This window comes from Tachypleus tridentatus, chromosome 9, assembly GCF_004210375.1.
Source record: "Tachypleus tridentatus isolate NWPU-2018 chromosome 9, ASM421037v1, whole genome shotgun sequence".
Taxonomy (NCBI): Eukaryota; Metazoa; Arthropoda; class Merostomata; order Xiphosura; family Limulidae; genus Tachypleus; species Tachypleus tridentatus.
The window spans coordinates 94,579,153-94,597,871 of NC_134833.1; the positions used below are offsets into that span (position 1 = coordinate 94,579,153).

Consider the following 18,719-nt stretch of genomic DNA (forward strand, 5'->3'; position numbering starts at 1 on the left):
GTAGTAACCAACCCAACTGCAGAGTAAAAAGCCACCAAAGCACTTGGAAAAAGTCGGTAAAGTAAAAACAAAAATCTTACAAAAGCAACAGATTTGTATATCTGGCTGACTGATTAACATTATTGAAAAGGCATAGCTCTTTCCTGCCTTCAACTTATGCAAATCTAAATGCACATGACAGAATTTGGCTACCTTGGCTAAAAGCGTTTTTCTTACTTTTATTTGGTAATAATAAGTAATAATAATAACCATTTTGAAACACTACAAATAAAGTGATAGCGCAATAGTAACCATATTCTGTTATTACTAGCATGCACTGTGAGCTACCAAGTAACAATCCGCACTCATATCGCGATTGCATATACGCACGCGTCAGATGATCGTTTTCTAGCTGTATCATCTATATAAGGAAAACGTGGGTTACTATATTATCTAGATCTGGGCTCTAACTGTGATCTAATATTTGAAGGTGGAAGTTTCAGCTCTATACATCTGACTCGAAGGTTCAGTGTTGGACAAAGCAATTATATCATAGTAGTCGGTGCCTAAGACATGAGTTAATACATGAGAACGAACGTTATCACTACCGAAGTTTGATGCAGCTTTGCTTGAGTACCATGGATTTCAAACAAAAACGATACGTTCTATAATTAGCCTTTGTATTGTTTTCAAACTACATGTTACATACTGACATATAAGGCTGTAGTTTAAACAATATGATTTTTAAAATATGTCTTTCACGAAAATATGAGAAAAAGAAAATAGCTTATGTGATAACCTACATAAGTAGTTATCCCACCGAAGAACTCATTATTGCAAAAAATAGAGATAATATTAGAAATAGTAATACTGAATGTGTAAGGCAAACCTCGGACATTAATCTAACAAATAAAAACACTGCCGCCCTAGCTAGATGAAAAAAAAAAAAAAAACTAGAGCAAAAAATATCAGACGAAACCAGGAGAGGTAGTGATAGCTCTAAGAAATGTTATGAGAAGGATAGGCTTAAAACCAAGAAATGCTATAAGACAAGTATAAAGAATGTGTATTTCTAAATATTTCTAGGTTGTTTGATAGAAAATAATGTTATCAGAATAACAATTGACAAGCACTTGATTTGTAATATTACCCTATAAATGACGTATTATATATAAAAATAAGCTGTTAATTGCATTTGGTTTGCAATAACAGTCGGTGGTTTCTAATCTCATTTTGATAATCTATATGCGTAACTTATTAAATTAACAACCTACATATATCTATTTTTAATGTCATTTCATAAAATAAAACCTTTTTAACACGTTTTTTTTCTGTCTAGGGTAACCCTAATCTTCGAATTATTTTCTTTATCGTAAAAACCGGTATGACCAGGTGGTCAAGGCACTCGACTCCTTATCGGAGGGTCGCGGGTTCGAATCCCCATCATACCAAACATGCTCACCTATTCAGCCGTGGGGGCGTTATAATGTGACGGTTAATCCCACTATTCGTTGGTAAAAGAGTAGTCCAAGTGTTGACAGTGGGTGATGAAGACTAGCTACCTTTCTTTAGTCTTACACTGCTAAATTAGGGACGGCTAGCACAGATAGCCCTCGAGTAGCTTTGTGCGAAATTCAAAACAATCATTGAGATTTTTTAAACGGATCTTGATAATGAATCTTTAACGCGAATTTTTCATCACTAGAAAAATAAAATAAGGAAGGATTAAAACATAGGTTGTGATCGCTGTAATTAATATTTAATTTTTATATCAAATATAAATAGGTTTTCATAATGAATATTTTAATATGAATCTTAATAATAAAGTTAATGTCAAATAAAACGTCAAGTATGTTAAGGCTTTTCTACACTGATATTTATATGGTCAGAAGGTGACAAGTGTGAGAAAATAGCACTAGCTTTATTTTCAATGTGATTTTTATATATTCGGTTGTATAACTAAAATCATCAGTTGGAGGCATATGTTTTATTATTCTGATTTCGACTTTTCTCAATTAATCAGCCGAAATATCTTAAGAAACTTTCCTGTTTCACAATAAAAGTTCATCAACTTTTGTTACGATTACAAGCAACCACAACTGTTTTAAAAGTATTTTATATTAAAATATTTATATAAATATATATAGATTCTTATAATTAATAGATGAAGTCGTCGGTACTTAGTAAAACTACATAGTTACAGAACTGTAAGTTTTGCAAGTATTCTGTTTATTTTTAACATGACAGTAATAAATGAACTTCACGAAATGTGCAGTCACTTTTGTTTTTCTTTATTCTGTAATATACATATTATTAAACTTTCACATATATTATGAATGCATTTCTCCTTTTGCATCTATATAATTATAGTAGTTCCTATTGTTGTATGTCTATGTAATTACTTCGCATGGAGTGGATGAGTCTTCTACAAAGTTGTTTTTGAGATTCATTAGGCCCATAAGGGAATGCATACAAATTTCAGTTTTGAATTTTGTGTTTTGTGGTTTTTATGGGCGTTCTTACACTTTTTACCACTACTTAGCCCACTATAGATGGATCTTCACCACATTTGCTATGGATGCTCATTGAGTCCATGAAAAGATACAAATTTTTAGTTTTGCATGTTACATTTTGTACTACTAATTCGTCCCCTTTCAAAGGAATTTAACCAAATTTACCACGAAGGTTTCTTGAATCCATATAGAGGTACATGATAATTTTTGGTTTCATGTTTTGTGTTTTACAGTTTTTATTGGCATTTTTATACAATTACATATAAAGGAAGCAATTTAAAAATTAAACATTTTAAAACACTAAAATTTTCACTATTTGCTCTTCACTACACAAACTGAGCTAAAAACAAAGAATGCAGAAACCTAAGGAAAAACCCTGGAAAATTCTTGATAAACAAAACATGAAGTTAATTTGTTTAAAATATATCACATGGTAAGAAGAGAATTGCGAAAACTGGATGCGTTATTACTTTTATTTATATACAGAGGATTAATAACTTTATATTAAAACGACTTTACTGTAAAATTCAGTAAATTAAACGACAACCACAACTGATATAAAGTTATAATTAAAAAGCATAAACCAAAAGTGCAATGTTACCATAACTTGATCGCTTTTGGAAATGGTGTATAACATCTAAAGAAAAATGAAAAAAGTCCAATTACGTGTACAGGATAAACATTTTTATAAGGCTTTCGTGAGTCGTGAGTTTCATCCTGTAGGTACGTTGTATTCAAGTTTTCATGACTTATACAGCTTTTTTTTTCTCTGTGTTTGTTTTTGGTATTTTACTGTTGTTGTTGTTTCGAATTAAGCACAGAGCTACACAATGGGCTATCTGTGTTCTTCCCACCACTGGTATCGAAACCCGGTTTTTAGCGTTGTAAGTCCGCAGACATACCGCTGAGCCACTGGGGAGCTTTTGGTATTTTATAACGCACACATACGTTTTCTCTACGTATTTGAAGTATGGGTTTTTAAATGTGTACATAACTTTGTTCTCTCTTTGTTTGTTGTTCGGGTTTTTATGCCTTATGGATTAACTCTGAAGAGCACCTGTAGATGAGAAACTGGCAGAAAATATAACAAAGTTTTAAGTTTTTAGTTTTTTTGTGATATATTTTATCTCTGTGTGTATATATATATATATACACACCAAGGTATCTTAAGTTTTTATCATATTATCAATATAGGTAATTAACTTTACAGGGACTCTAGCGCCAAATTCAGAACATAAGTTTTCTTCCCAGTTCTGTTTATCAGGAACAGCTACAGTCTTCTCACGACTTAAACAGCGCATGAAGTTTTCACAATCCGCTACTGTTATTTATTGCTAACTTCTCGTTTTCTTTCATTCACGTGTAACATTTTCAAATGGAAGTTAAATCTGAGAAACATTGTATCCATACCATCATATATGCACCTCTCTCAATAACATATAGACATTATATATTGTATTTTGTACCTTATTTATCTATTATGTTTGGCGCTTTTCGCTTGTTGTATTAAATTATTATCAAAGGTAAATAGATGGTACTTTAACTCTTCTTTAGGTGTTCAAATTAACTGTTCTGTAATTATTACAAATGAATAAATATGTAAATGTTGCTTTAAAACAAAAACAACATTTTCTGGAGCTCATTCGGTTTGTTCATGTGTACGTGAAAACAACAACAACAACATAAAACAGTTATAGTAGCTTTATTTATGTGCTTCATTTTTCTATGTATATTTTCAAACTGCTACTTTCCTAACAAAACCTGTGATAATAGGAAGTCGTCAGATAGAAAAACTAGTTAGCATTACAGATGAATCGTGTCCAATGAACAAACTTTGTGTCTCCGCCTCCTGCCGACTGTCGGATACACCATGTACAATCAAACCGCTATAGCTTCACACATACAATGTAGCCTGGGAAGCGACAGGATGGCCTGTCTGGTACTTTAGATAAAAGCTTAAATTATCTGTTTCCGGGGACAGAAACATTGCGTTTGGTTGCATTACTAAAATTATTGTATGTGGGTGGGTAGGTTTCTATGGTACAAGGTCGTATACAGAAAATGCCTAGAGAGGCAAAGCCGGTCACGTGTACAGGATAAAGATTCCTAAGGCTCGTGTGGACAATATATAAATTATAGGTTTTTAACTTCTAACCATTGACACAAACACGCATACACACACACACACACATATATATTGTTACTTGAATAAATAAATGCATAGATAGTTATTATTTTATCCCAATATATAGTGGTTTTTATATTTATCTACCCTACCAAACTTATCTATGTTTTAATTATTTTTCTATTAATTTACACATTTACCTGCACATCCATCTATATCTGTTTGCTCAGCTTTCTAGGTATTTGTGTAACAGTCATGTTATATATAAAAAAAGATAGCAGCTGATGATACTTCACGTTTCAGTAAAGTGACTAGTCTGACATTTAAATATCATCAACCTGAAACATTGTTTTATTATTTATTATATCGTTTATTGTATCCAATTTTATTACGTTCTGCTTTTGTTCATTATCATTATTTTATTCTAAAGATTGTTTTGTATTGTTAGCTTAATACCTTCGTTTAAGACTAGCAAATATCTTTTAAACTGATCTAACTTGAAATATTATTGGGTTTATGGCCGAAAATATCGTTCACATCGAGGGTGATTTTTATATGTAGAAACGTAAGAAACATATATTCAATTAACTGTACTGATTTCCATGTTGGTTTTATGGTTTCGTCCTAAATACACAGTTTGCTCTGACTGAAAGTTAATATTATAATACACTAACCTTTGAAGATGTTTCAACTGGGTTGGGCAGTCCTAGACACTGATTCTATAAAAACTCTTACCCCATTAATACACTAATATAAAAAAGTTTTATATGCTCTTTTCATCTCATATTTACAAAGATTGTCTTCTTTTTCATCATCCTGATTTGAATCCCAGTTGTATCGAAAGAAACTGTTCATCAACTGGTCATTTTTATTTGTTTGTATTTATCTTAATTCTTTAACGTCTACTGTCAAATAAGCTTAATCGCCTTTAATACTTCCTTCTTTATCGTTAATACACACTAACTTTATCGATGTTAGAAACACTATTTATGCTATGAACGTATTTATTTGGTTATTTTCTTAGCCTGTGCAGTATATTGCAATAACAATCTCCCAGTAACGTCTGAGTAATTTCATTTTGGTAACCACTGGGTCTCTTTAACACATTGTAATTTGTCTAAGTGGTTGTTAAAGTTGACTGTATTTCAAATTATCTGCTACAACTGGTACAACACCAGCTGTTGTAAAAACATTTAATTCAGGCTCAAAGTTGACAGATTTACAGGATTATGATGCACATATAGTTTAGCACCAGCTGGTGCAAACACTTTTAACTCAGTGTTAAAGTTGTTAACTTTGTGAGTTAAGTTATACAAATAGTTTCGTACCAGCTGATGTAAACACTGGTAACTGTGATAAAGCTGTGGAGCTCCAGTGTTAAGTTGTGCAACCAGCTGGAACAAATGCTGTTAACTTGGTGATAAAGATAGAGGAACTTCGGATAATGCAAGCACTTTTAACAGTGAGTTTATATACACAGGATACATTACATACTTTAGTTCTAAATTTAATTATACTCATGCTATACATTTATTTAAAATAATAAAAACAAAACGTCTGTAGAGCTTTTGTTTTCTTAGCTGTATATGTATATATATATATATTGGTATAGAAACGTATTTGTCAGTCCATTTGATAAACAGTTGAACAACGTTAAGCAGGACTTGTTCTTGTTTGTTTATAATTTTCGAACACAGGTAAACAAGGGTTATTTTAACGACGGAAGGAAGTTAGTTAATCGACGGTACTCACAGCCAACTTTTGTCTAACCGAATAGCGAGACTTAACCATCACTCATATAGAGCTCTCACGACCCCAAAATGCGGATTCCCATTTTATTCGGCAACGGGACGAGAACCACGATACCTATTATGCTTCGCCCGACCTATAATGTAGGTATTTCCAGAATTAGACATGTACCACTATATTAGGTTATATTAACGATAGGTCAAATTTAATTTCAAAAGGAAGACCAATACGATTTCATGATGATATTTATTGTCATTTTGAAGTTTAATTCGTCTTTGGAAAAAAACACAAAGAGAAGTTTCATATTTGAAACTCAGATGTCTGAGTACGTTGTATACTACCGTAACATTACCCTGACCTTCCAAGGTCTAATCTCGTGGATTGGTTGTATATTTTCTACTTATTGTGCTAGTCAATCAAAAAGTAACGAAATAAATTTTTCTCTAACTGACTAGATGCGGTAGTTTAAACGAATATAGTCTGTATACACGCCCTGAAATGACTAGTAACAAAATTATCTAGAACAGAGTACAGGTCACAGAGAAAGATGCCAAAAGAGACACTGAGCGGTATGTTGGCAAGAAATCAACAAAGACAACGTGTAACTGGGTGATGAGCAAAACAATTTACTGTTCTCAGTTTTTTTTTGTGAACAATTGTTTTTATTCTACTACGAAATTGCTTTCCGTTCACAGAATTCAATACTTACTCATTGCAAGATATAGAGAAATGTATGATGTTTCACATACACAACTCACTATTCAGTACTTTCAGTCTAAAGACGAACTGCAGTACATATGTTCAGAATGTTCCACAACCTGCTTTCTCTTCGCTTTTAGAGAGACGTGAGAGAATAAAAGTTTGAAAGTACAAGTTTTAAAGAACGAAACAAGTTACCGAGCATTACGTAGAAGTAAGTTCTAGTTTTAATGCATCACTTACTTATAATGAAAAAATAAAAGAAAAAAAGCCGTACAAGCTGTGTCCTTGACCTTTCATTTCACGGTCCTGAGAAACGTGTAGAATGTCAGTCAAATTCTTAACATTTTGTTACCCCTCTGTTCAGTGTAACAAAAGAACCGACTCCATTTAAAGGCGGGTCTCTCCCTCCCCCCAAAGACCTAGCGGGTGAGCATAATTTGGATGATATTTTATATTAACTGGTTTAGTTTCGGCAGGAAATGAGTTACGTAAAACAAGTAAAATGGTCAGCATTTCGAATAAATTACCATTTTGACACCTCGATGACTCAGAGTTATAGCTAATAATAAATACTAATATCATTAAACTTTAGAACTATGGAACGAAACAGTTTAGAACCCAAGCACGAAATGCTGATATCGGAATAACTCATAGTCAAAGAGTATCAGCATAATATAGAGATATATAGCATAAGACATTAACATCAGTAAAATTTAGCTATATGGTATCAGTATAATATGGAGATACATAGCATAAGACATTAACATCAGTAAAATTTAGCTATATATTATCAGTATAATATAGAGATATATAGCATAAGACATTAACATCAGTAAAATTTAGCTATATAGTGTCAGTACAATATGGAGATATATAGCATAAGACATTTTACATTAGTAAAATTTAGCTATATACCGGAAAACACGACTATTAATATAATTCTGAATTACAGCAAGATGCATAAGTATCGGAATAGAATACATAGTATATAAAAGAATGGAGCAAAGTATAAGTTAAGTGGCTAAAATATGAAAGAATTTCGATCGACAAATAAAAATCTATCATTCCGTGAAAATCTGACAATAGTGTGGTCTATACTTCTATTTTCTAAGAGCTACTGTACATTCTTCTAAAAGGTGTCCAATTTGTAACAAGAACAAAGAGTAAATAGCTGTTTGCTATAATTGTTTGTGTAACATCGTTTTGTTTGATTTGGTTTGTTTTGAATTTCGCACAAAGCTACACGAGGGCTATCTGCGCTAGCCGTTCCTAATTCAGCAGTGTAAGACTAAAGGGAAGGCAGCAAGTCATCACCACCCACCGCCAACTATTGAGCTACTCTTTTATCCAAGAATATTGGGATTGGCCGTAACATTATAATGCTCCCACGACTTAAAGGGTGAGCGTGTTTGGTGTGACGGGGATCCGAATCCGCGACCCTCTGATTACGAGTCGAGCGCCTTAACTACCTGGCCATGCCGGGTCTTATGAGTTGTATTGGTTTCCAAAATAACGTGATTAAATATCGTATGTAGTTGTCTTTCAATGACTACGAAGTATATAAGTAGCCATTGTACTTTGGTTCAAGAGAGCTTTGAATTGCGCCATTAATTAAGGAACAGTGAATAAAATAATCTAATATCTTATAAATAATTTTGCCTAGTTTATCAATGCAATAGTATTTCAAATGAATAGCTGAACAAAAACGTTAAGAAATAAAATCTAAAAAGTTATTACTATATTTTGTTTCAGAGGACGCTAATTATGCAATATCTATTATAAGTTCCACATCTTCTCCAGCTTTTACACAGTATCTTACTTAGTTGAGACTCAAGTTTCTATCTTGTGTGTTGCCGATATAATGTTATCTATTTCGTGGCATTGGCTCAGGTAAGCATAAGTTGCCTTCACACACACATAGAGACACACACGCGAGCGCATACATGAAAAGGAAGCAGAAGTTAGCATCTACGTCATCCATTTACCGGAAAACGCCCGAGGCGCTGGCAAAAATGAATTATTTATATAGGCATGGCATTGTTACTTAGTAGAAGCCTACAAAGTGACTCTCAGATACGTCGGTCAGTGTGACATATTATACAAGCACACGTATTTTGTCCTGCAACAGGTGCTCACGCTTTTTTCTAAACGTTTACCTGTGTTTTCTTTAAAAACGTTTCATTTTGAACGTTTTCTTTGTGGTGTGTTAATCGAAGAATCACAGTTCTAGGCATCAGTTGTTTTTCCTTCTAATTTTATACTCTGTTGCTTCCAGTCTAACGAATGAAAACAAATTCAGGTGAGTGAACCGTTAGAATATTCGCGCAACTGGGCAATTCGTAATGTTGAACGGTTTACTTATTTTATTAATAAATAAATATAAATATTATTTTCATCCAAGGTACGTCTTCGTTACACTCGCTTTTCCAGTTCCATGATATGTTATCTTCAGTTTTCGCAGTTTTTTTTTATCTTGCTATAGAACCCAGTTTTTCTCTCTTGTCAAGTTCGTGCTTTAACAGTTGAGCCAAAAATTAATTCCAATAACAGTTACTGGTTAGACCTCTTTTGATAACTCAAGCTATCACAATTAGGTTGATTATTACAATTTTCATAAACATTATTTGATTCTGTATGTATTAAAATATTTTAGACATAATTAAGAAATACAGAAAGATTATTAAAAGTTAATTATTTTTTGTTTATTTTGAATTTCGCGCAAAGCTACTTGAGAGCTATCTGCGCTAGCCGTACCTAATTTAGCTGTGTAAGACTAGAAGGAAGGCAGCTAGTTATCACCACCCACCGCCAACTCTTGGGCTACTCTTTTAACAAAGAATAGTGGGATTGACCGTCATATTATAACGCTCCCACGGCTGAGAGGGCGAGCATGTTTCATGCGAGCGGGATTCGAACCTGCGACCCTCGGATTAGGAGTCGAACGCATTAACATGCTTGGCCATGTCGGGCCGTTTTAAAAGTTAAAAAACAGAAAGTACAGGCTCAAACCACAAATAGTAAATATTCTGTTCAGAGCAAGATCCACTGGCTTTTCACTACACTCAATGTCAGTCAGTTTTACAAATAACTCTGCACAAGGTTAAACTTGCTATTGTAAATCGTTTTAAAACTACGGAGTCTATTTGAAAGTTAGCCTCCGTATAACGTTTGTCTCTGAGTTGTTTAACACATGTATTTTTGTATGTAAAACATAAATTTCTTAAATTATATTTGCCTGAGCTGCCATTATATGTATAACACCACATTCTGGGGTAGATTTGTTGAGTACGGACAGGAAACCATATTAAATGATAGAATTATTTGGTGGCTTAAGGACAATAGACTAAACTTAAGGAGACTGCACTGAGCATGATCGTACTTAAAATATTAATAATGTTATATTATTAATTCAGGAATGAAAAAAATACAAGATTTTTTCCCCATGAAATCAATGTTATAATACATAACAACGATTTCACTTTAAATCATTTCCCCTAAACCTTACTTTTTGCAACATGTATACAGTTACAATTGCTTAATATTACTGTAGAATTTTGTAGTCACGATATTATGTAACATAAATTTCAACTTTTTTATAAAAGCGAATATTTAAATTGTCTACATATTTATTGAAACGGAGTAAAAGAGAAACAACGTTTCAAAGAAACAGGCAAAGTAGATGAATGAGTATAGGTTAGCAGCTAAGGGAAACTTACATGTAGTTAAACATTCACTTAAAAATGTTTTAAAAATTAAGTCAATTCTAGTAAGGTATCCTTAAGTTTACTAAAAAGGAATTTTACAAGCATTCTATTTTTGCCACAATCTCTGAACTAAAAGTGGTTAAAAGTGTTTTTTTACGTTATTTCATACAAGGCAAATATGACACTCATTCTAAATGCAAAACATGGTATGAATGAATAATGAAAACAACCGAAAAAACATGATTATTCATAAAATGCACTCATTTTGATATGTATGTTATTTTGCTTTGACGTAGAAGGAGCATATACTGCGATAATACGTTTACATATGTGTTATTCTGCTTTGCATAACATGATTTTATCATAAAATTTATGCATTTATATATATATACACACACATATGTATATACACATGTTTTTTAGGCTTTCTTGTGACATAATTATACCATAAAATATACATGTGTTTTTATTATTTTGCTTGATCATAGTATGATTATGCGATTAAATTAACACTTTTAGCCATTCACGTTCTTCTGCTTCGTACAAAAATATCGTTTTTACGCGCAATTAATTTGTTTAGTTTAATGTTTTGTCTGTGCTTCAGGCGAATTTCCCATTCTGAGTTGATATAGTTAATCAGTCATTTTTCCTTTAATATTTTCTACGCTGTGTTTCTTTTCCCTTTTCACAATGTAATATCCTTCCAGTAGCAGAGCGGTATGTCTGCTGACTTATACTGCTAGAAACCGGGTTTCGATACCCGTTATGGGCAGAGCACAGTTAGTCCTTTTTATGTAATAACAACAATACAATAAAATAATTTTTGTGGCATCATCGTTTTTGTGGTATAGTGTTTATGTAGCTCGGGATGTTAAGTGAATTTTTTTTATTGAAAAACATGTTTGTTACTTGATTGTCACTTCATCTTCTTTATTGTCACAGTGTTTCCTCATTTATGCTAATCGATGATTATTGAAACACAATTTTCTTACCAGATTCTCGCATCTTTCATACTATTGTTTACTTTCTTGTCAGTGGAGGGTTACATTTTACATATTACTTATTGGTAGGTAGCAACTAATAGTTTCTGCAGGGAAGTTCAAGAGAGGAATCGGACCAACATGGTTCAACCAAAATTTCAAATCCTACATAACTACAGCAAACGACAAAATATCAAAACGCAAAGAATCTGTTTAAATATTCTATTCTTATTTTTACCGCATACTAGTTTTAAGTTTGAGCAAACGTTTCTTCTCACAATGAAAGATAACAAAATAATACATAGCTAACAGAAAAATGAAAAAAGTGAAAAAAAAGTCATATTATATCAATGACTTCCTCCCTAGTCTAGATATTGTTAATTCTTAAGTGGTACATCATATCTCTAGAATATAATATTAGAAAACAACATATTAACTTTTGTGTTTTGGGTTCTCCTGTGTCATGTGCCCAATTCACTGTATCTCTTGAACATCCTTATTCACGACTCCTGTCCTCTTACTTATTGACGGGTCTTTTTGCTACCAGAATCTCTCATCTTTTATAACCACTGAATATTAGACTTTAATATTTCTGTGTATTTTAAAGTAACAAATCAGGTCATGTAAACATTATAGTAGAACATTTGCACATTTCCATGTTCATAGAAATGATCTTACAGATTTAACAACCTTAATAATACTATGAATAAATGATCGATGATTTTCATCAATTATTTTTTACAGAAAATACATATGAGAAGCTACAACAAAGTGGCGTTGTGCAACACTGAAAGTGATTTCTCTGTTATGTTCAGAATGGCTGTTATTAATAATTTTACCTGTACCCCGCATAAAAGATTACATATAAATATATATTTTTCAGATGAAGGTACATTCTGTATTGTGATGTAAGGCTTTAATCCCTTATAAAGTTCAAGCACAATTCGAACTCAGTTAACCACGACAGTATGCCAGACAGAAGAATCTAAAAGTTTCCCGTTGTGGTTATGAACGGATATGTGCTTAATTTTTGTAATTATTGGATTAACTGAAATTATGTTTAATATATAATAGGTTTTGTTTTGTTTATTTGTTTTGAATTTCTCGTAAGCTACACGAGAGCTATCTGCGCTAGCCGTCCCTAATTTTGTAGTGTAATACTAGAGGGAATGCAGCTAGTCATCACCACCCACCGCCAACTATTGGGTTACTTTTTTACCAACGAATAATGGGATTGACCGTCACATAATAATGCCTTCACGGCTGAAAGGGCGAGCATGTTTGGTGCGACGGGGATTCTAACCTCCGACCCTCGGATTACGTGTCGAGTGTCTTAATCACCTGGCCATGCCGGGCCTATAGAATAAGTAAAATTAAACAAAACAAGGTGCATTCTGTCATCATGTTTTAATAGAGGTCTTTTATGTTTTCTTTGTTTGTACGTATGTTTAACTAAAGACACGATCTTACATTAATGTTTGTGCAATCAAACTCCAGGGTTGGTTAGCTTCTTAATATTTACATATTTGTTCGTTGCCAGTAAGTACCACGTTTTAATGATCGTAACAGAAGTCACCTTTATAAGAGCAAAAAGTCATATGCTATCTAAACGTCTCCATTGTGTATTCGTTGTTCTATAGACAGACCTTTGTTATCAATTTAATAAACATCGTTCTTTAATGTGATGAATGGTCTCAAACAGCCCTTTATCTTACCATAATAGCGTCTGTATAAGTTTGAAACACACAAGAAGTTTTGTGGACTGGGGCAATGATCAACCATAACATTTCAACACTTTGTTTCAACAGAAACGCCACACTTTGGATCATGGTAAATCTTTACCGCAGACTACAGCTTAGTGCCTAATTTATGTTAACTGCTACAGTACGACGGGTTAACAACCAGTACAAGCAGTTGTGTATTCTTTCGTACAGAATTCCAAATGTAATGGGCTTGGGTAGGCGGACGTAATGACGGCCATTTTTCTTGAGGAACTTCTCTTCATAGAGCTGGTTTGTTGGTTGATTTGGTGTTTTATGGTGCAAAGCAAGTAGGCTATCTGCACTCTCATCATAGGGTCACTGCAAGGTTTAACCATAGAACAATGACTTCAACCAAACGATTCCACTAAAACTATTACATTCCCACGCTTTAGCAGTAAGTTAAGAAATAGACGACTCCTGGCAGGGATGATTGAAAAAATATACTAGCACTATTTTGCTCCTCAGTGGCTCAGCGATATGTCTGCAGACTTAAAAACCGAGTTTCAATACCCGTGGTGGGCAGAGCACAGATAGCCCATTGTGTAGCTTTGTGCTTAATTCAACAACAACAAGAAATAGACGATACGAAATTCTTATAAAGTAAACTTGTGTTTCTTTACAAGAAGTAGTTCCAGCTTTATATCAAATGCACATATATATATATATCTAAAACATTACTACAAGAAACCTGCGAGAGACAATTATTTGTTTATTACAATGTCACTTCACTACAGCCATCTATCTTCTGGTTTAATCGAATTAAGTTTCGTTATAAAAAGCTTTTCTGCCATGAAATAAAAGGTTATTGTTCCTTGATGATTTAGTATATTTGTATATGAACATGATAGTACTGTCTGTTGTATGCCGATGTGACTACTTCGCCGGGTGTGTGTGGATCTTGCGTTTTTCAGTTTTGTGGACGTTTTTACCACAACAAAGTTGACATAAAGGTTTGTTGGATCCTGCAGAAATATATGCAGAGTTGCGCTTTTACATTTTGTGTTTTGCAGTTTTTATAGGCGTTTTATGCAATTACATATAAGGGAAGCAACTTTTCATGTCCTAAGATAACCTTCTTTAATCATGAATTTACATAACTACCATACAAGGTGCGGGTACTCTTACTAGTATATTAAAATGATTGAGAAACTTCAATAATATAACCCATTTGCAAGCGAGGGAGAGAGGGTGTTGTAAGTTTCTATAAAAAATAAAAGGTTATATAGTGTGCAGAACTAAACAGTGACCAGTCACAATTTGTCTTCACTTCACCTATCCAACGTATAGGTTTTCTTCATAGTGACTACGAAGCACGTTCACACTAACTACATGTTTAAATCTGTAATTTTTGGGTAGTTTTGAGTGTAAGAATATTCACTTATATGTCTGTCAGTTTGTAAGTAATCTGGAAAATGCCATATGTTAATAATATACGCACTTTTATATTTACCAGTTTGTAGATAATATGAAAAGTTCCATATTTTCATAATAATAAACATTTAAAACTTAACAAGAGACTATAAGTAATATATGTGTGGACGTGTGAGGTTGATATGTTTGATTCATTACTGATTTGTTGTTTTTTGTTTTTAATGTAGTTGGTACATTTGATTTATGTAGTTGAAAGGTTTGATTTATGAAACTAGTACCTCTGAGTTAACAGAGCACAACATAATGTTTTGGGATAACAATGAACTTGTTGGCTCATTATGGCTGTCCCATCTTTTAAACTAAACTAAAACTATTAAAAGAAATAGTTTCAAAAAATCTCAAAACCAGTCCTTATCATTCAAATAGTTATCAAATTTTCTCTTAAACTTGACTAAATTTATTATCTCTACAACATCCAAAGGCAACACACTCCAGAGACCAACAATCCTGTTAGAAAAATAAAACTGTCTTAGTTAAACTTGCTAACATTTATATTTGTGTCCCATGATTTTACTACTGACTGGTATGTTTGATTTACATAAAGGATGCATTTGGTTTATGTGGTTGATAGTTTTAATTTATGTGGTTGATAGTTTTAATTTATGTAACTAGACGTTTGATTTTTGTGATTGGTTAATTTAATTTATGTAGCTGGTAGGTTTTATTTATATAGTTGATACGTTTGATTAATACAGTTTGCGGGATTTTGTTTTTTTCCTTATTTACCGAAGAGGTTTAAGTCACCAGATTTACATGTTTACGTCTTTTAAAAAGCTGTCTTCTCTTCACTAGGTACACGAAGGACCGTTGCATAAAACGTTGTGTTCTTATTTGTCATTGAACTTATTTTAAGTTATTGAGTATTTATTTAACTGGGCTTGCCTCATTCTAGATTTTGTTATTTCCACACCTACGCAATTCTTTTATTATGAAAACGTAACTGAAATAAATTAGTTACATTTGCATTACCAATTTTAATGGGTGATTTACTGTTTTGGTTTTGTCTTTGTTGGGCAGATGTGCCACTAAGCAAACAACAAAACTATATTTGTTCTTGTTCTTTCTATTATATGGCGTTATATGGTAAAACAAACACACAATAGCTTAACATATTTGAAGGAGTTCTGAATATCCTTAGGTGTTATAATGACCCGTAATGTTTTAGATGGTAAAACAAAACCGCGATGGTTTAACTTTATTTTCAAGGTTTATGTTTGCTTGTTTGTTTGAAATATAGCATATAACTTCAGAATGTGCTAGTTGTACTCTGCCCAACAGGGGTATCGAAATTCGGTTTCTAGTATCGTAAGTCTGCAGACATATCGCTGTGCAACTGGAGAGCTAAGTTTCTGTATCATCAACTGTTATAATGTCTCCTAATGTGACATACACGGTAAAACAAAACCGAGAAGGTTTAGCTTTATTTTCAAGGTTTCTGTGTGTCCTCAGCTATGATAATGTCTACTAATGGTGATGTTACATGGTAAAATAAAAACGGAATAGTTGAACTTTTTGTCAGGGTTTCTATGTGTCTTTAGGTGTTAAAATAACTTGTAATATGATGTTATGTGGTAAAACAAAACTGGGACAGTTTAACATTCTTTTTCAAGGTTTCTACCTATCGACAGCTGTTAAAATGTCTTATAATGTGATTACGTAGTAGAACAAAACCGGGAGATTTTAACTCTTTTTTCGGGATTTCTGTCTGTTGTCAGCTGTTAAAATGTTTGAGATGCTTATTTGTGTCTTTGTGATCTGTTGTTTCACATTTAGTGTACACATACGACAGTGTCACGATGTAGTAAAATTGAGAAAAGTTTGTTTATTTGATGTTATAAGTTATTATAAATTACATTGCAAAAGATTACATATAAGAAACCTCTAACTCACATTTGATTCAAACAGTTCTTTCTAATTTTATAATCACATGTTATAAATTTGTACAATAACCCGGATGTAAAGCCACTTGTGACACGCCAATCAGCGGCACTTTCAGCAAATCTTTCGTCGCCCGTGTGCGTTATGTTTGATCCAGAATTCTTAAGTGTATTTTTATTTAGCCTCGATCTAAAAGTAGCTACTCAGTCTTTGTACAATTGCGCACACATTCAATACAGGAGATAACTCGCGAGTCTCGCGTGTTTGTCACTGTACAATCAATGACATCCATATCTAGCATAAAGTTGATGTATTCCTACAGTGAGATTACGACATCTCTGCCTATTTTTTAAGCAACACACTAGGCCAAATGTATCATGGTTTACGTTCACGACTTCAAAAGAAAATCACTTTCTGTTTCTCATATGCAATGATAACTCAATATAGGTACGATTTGTTCAAACACTGGTTTCGGTTTTTTTCCCCCAAACATTGAAAAATGCCATAATGTGTTTGCGAAGCTTGTATATAACGAACATCACCAAACATAAATAGCGATTACTTAATTTTTCACTAAAAACTCATGCAAGCGGGCTATTTGTATATTTATAAATATATTGAATAAAAATAGGCCCATCATAAATTGGTTTCTTTCAGATGTGTAAAACAAAATTCCGCTCACAATAGTATGCTGCTTTTAGTCTGTGTAATACACAAATATTTGCAATTTGATTTACTATATTAAAAGTCAAAGTCTGAATTCCTAGCCTTCAGAAATTCAACTTCGTTTCCTTTTTCCCCGGGTAATATTTCTCAGGGATACCACTAAGAGGAAGTTAATACTGCAATGAAAGTGGGTCAGCACGCTGTGACACTTTTTCTTACAGATCACTGATGTGATGCAACACTGGCCATTACAAAACAATAAAACCATTTTCCATAAGAAACCCTTATCTCACGAGCAGCATGTGAGGCTTGTCGCCCATTAGTCATATTCTAGGCTCGCGGTCACGCGAGGTTGATGGCAGGCACTAACTGTGGTGGTCCAGAGTAGGCGCATTTCAACCTGGCAAGGAGCCGTAACTGGAAATCTGTCCCGGCCAGGGTTCAAGCAGACTGTTGAACGACTGGTTGTTGACAACAGCTAGAGATTTCTCCAAGCGAGTTTGTCTCGCCTTGTATGGCGTTGCCGTTTTATTTTCCTAGAAACAGAGCTTTAGAATCAGCAAAGATTCAAGACGTGGAATTCTCATGCAGTATGGCAAGTATATTGCAATTTAATTTTCTTAAAAACTATATTTTTAATATTTAGTACCGAAAGAAATAAAGCCATGCCTATTAAGGTTGCTCATTATGCATGTGTGTGTAAATTCTGCAGTTTGCAAACATGTTATGGCGGCCTTACCGTTTCTTCACAGCCTTCCCTGAGGTTAAATAAATGATGAATATAACTTCGATCATCACGTTAAACAATTCAGTTTCCTGCTTTTGACCAATTGTCATTTTTTATATCAGCAAAACCACACACTGCGTGAGAAAATTTGTTTGTTTACTTCTACGTATATGTTGAAACATTAGCTAGGTCATATTTTAATGGGTTTTACAATATTTAAGTATGAGTTAATTTAGAATTTACAGTTTGTTTGAATTATGTTATATATTTATTGGATATTCTCAGTAAAATATGAAACTATTTTATTGCGAGTAAAATGCTTGCCTTTTTCGTTTTTGCTTATAAGTATGTATATATGCACTCTCATACAACACGCACATTCAGATATAAATATTACGTATTCACTGTGAACATTTTGTAACGTAATATAATGTATCTCAGACGAGTCTCCGATTTACTACGTTAACGTATTACAATTTCAAATAACCTGTAATTTGAATTT

General features: G+C 33.2%; 1 protein-coding gene across 6 annotated transcripts in view; it reads left to right on the forward strand.

Annotated features, from left to right (window-relative positions):
* The first annotated feature begins 7,167 nt into the window (after positions 1-7,167).
* The window catches only part of LOC143225794 (uncharacterized), a 42,086-nt gene continuing 30,534 nt past the window's right edge, over positions 7,168-18,719 (forward strand). The window contains exon 1 of one of the 6 annotated variants that reach the window (XM_076455800.1): positions 7,168-7,279. The gene's annotated coding sequence lies outside the window, so the exon portion shown is untranslated. Of the gene's footprint in view, positions 7,280-9,094; positions 9,368-16,836; positions 18,086-18,719 lie in introns of those variants that run through there. The other 5 variants (XM_076455799.1, XR_013014091.1, XR_013014090.1 and 2 more) reach the window with 5 other exon arrangements.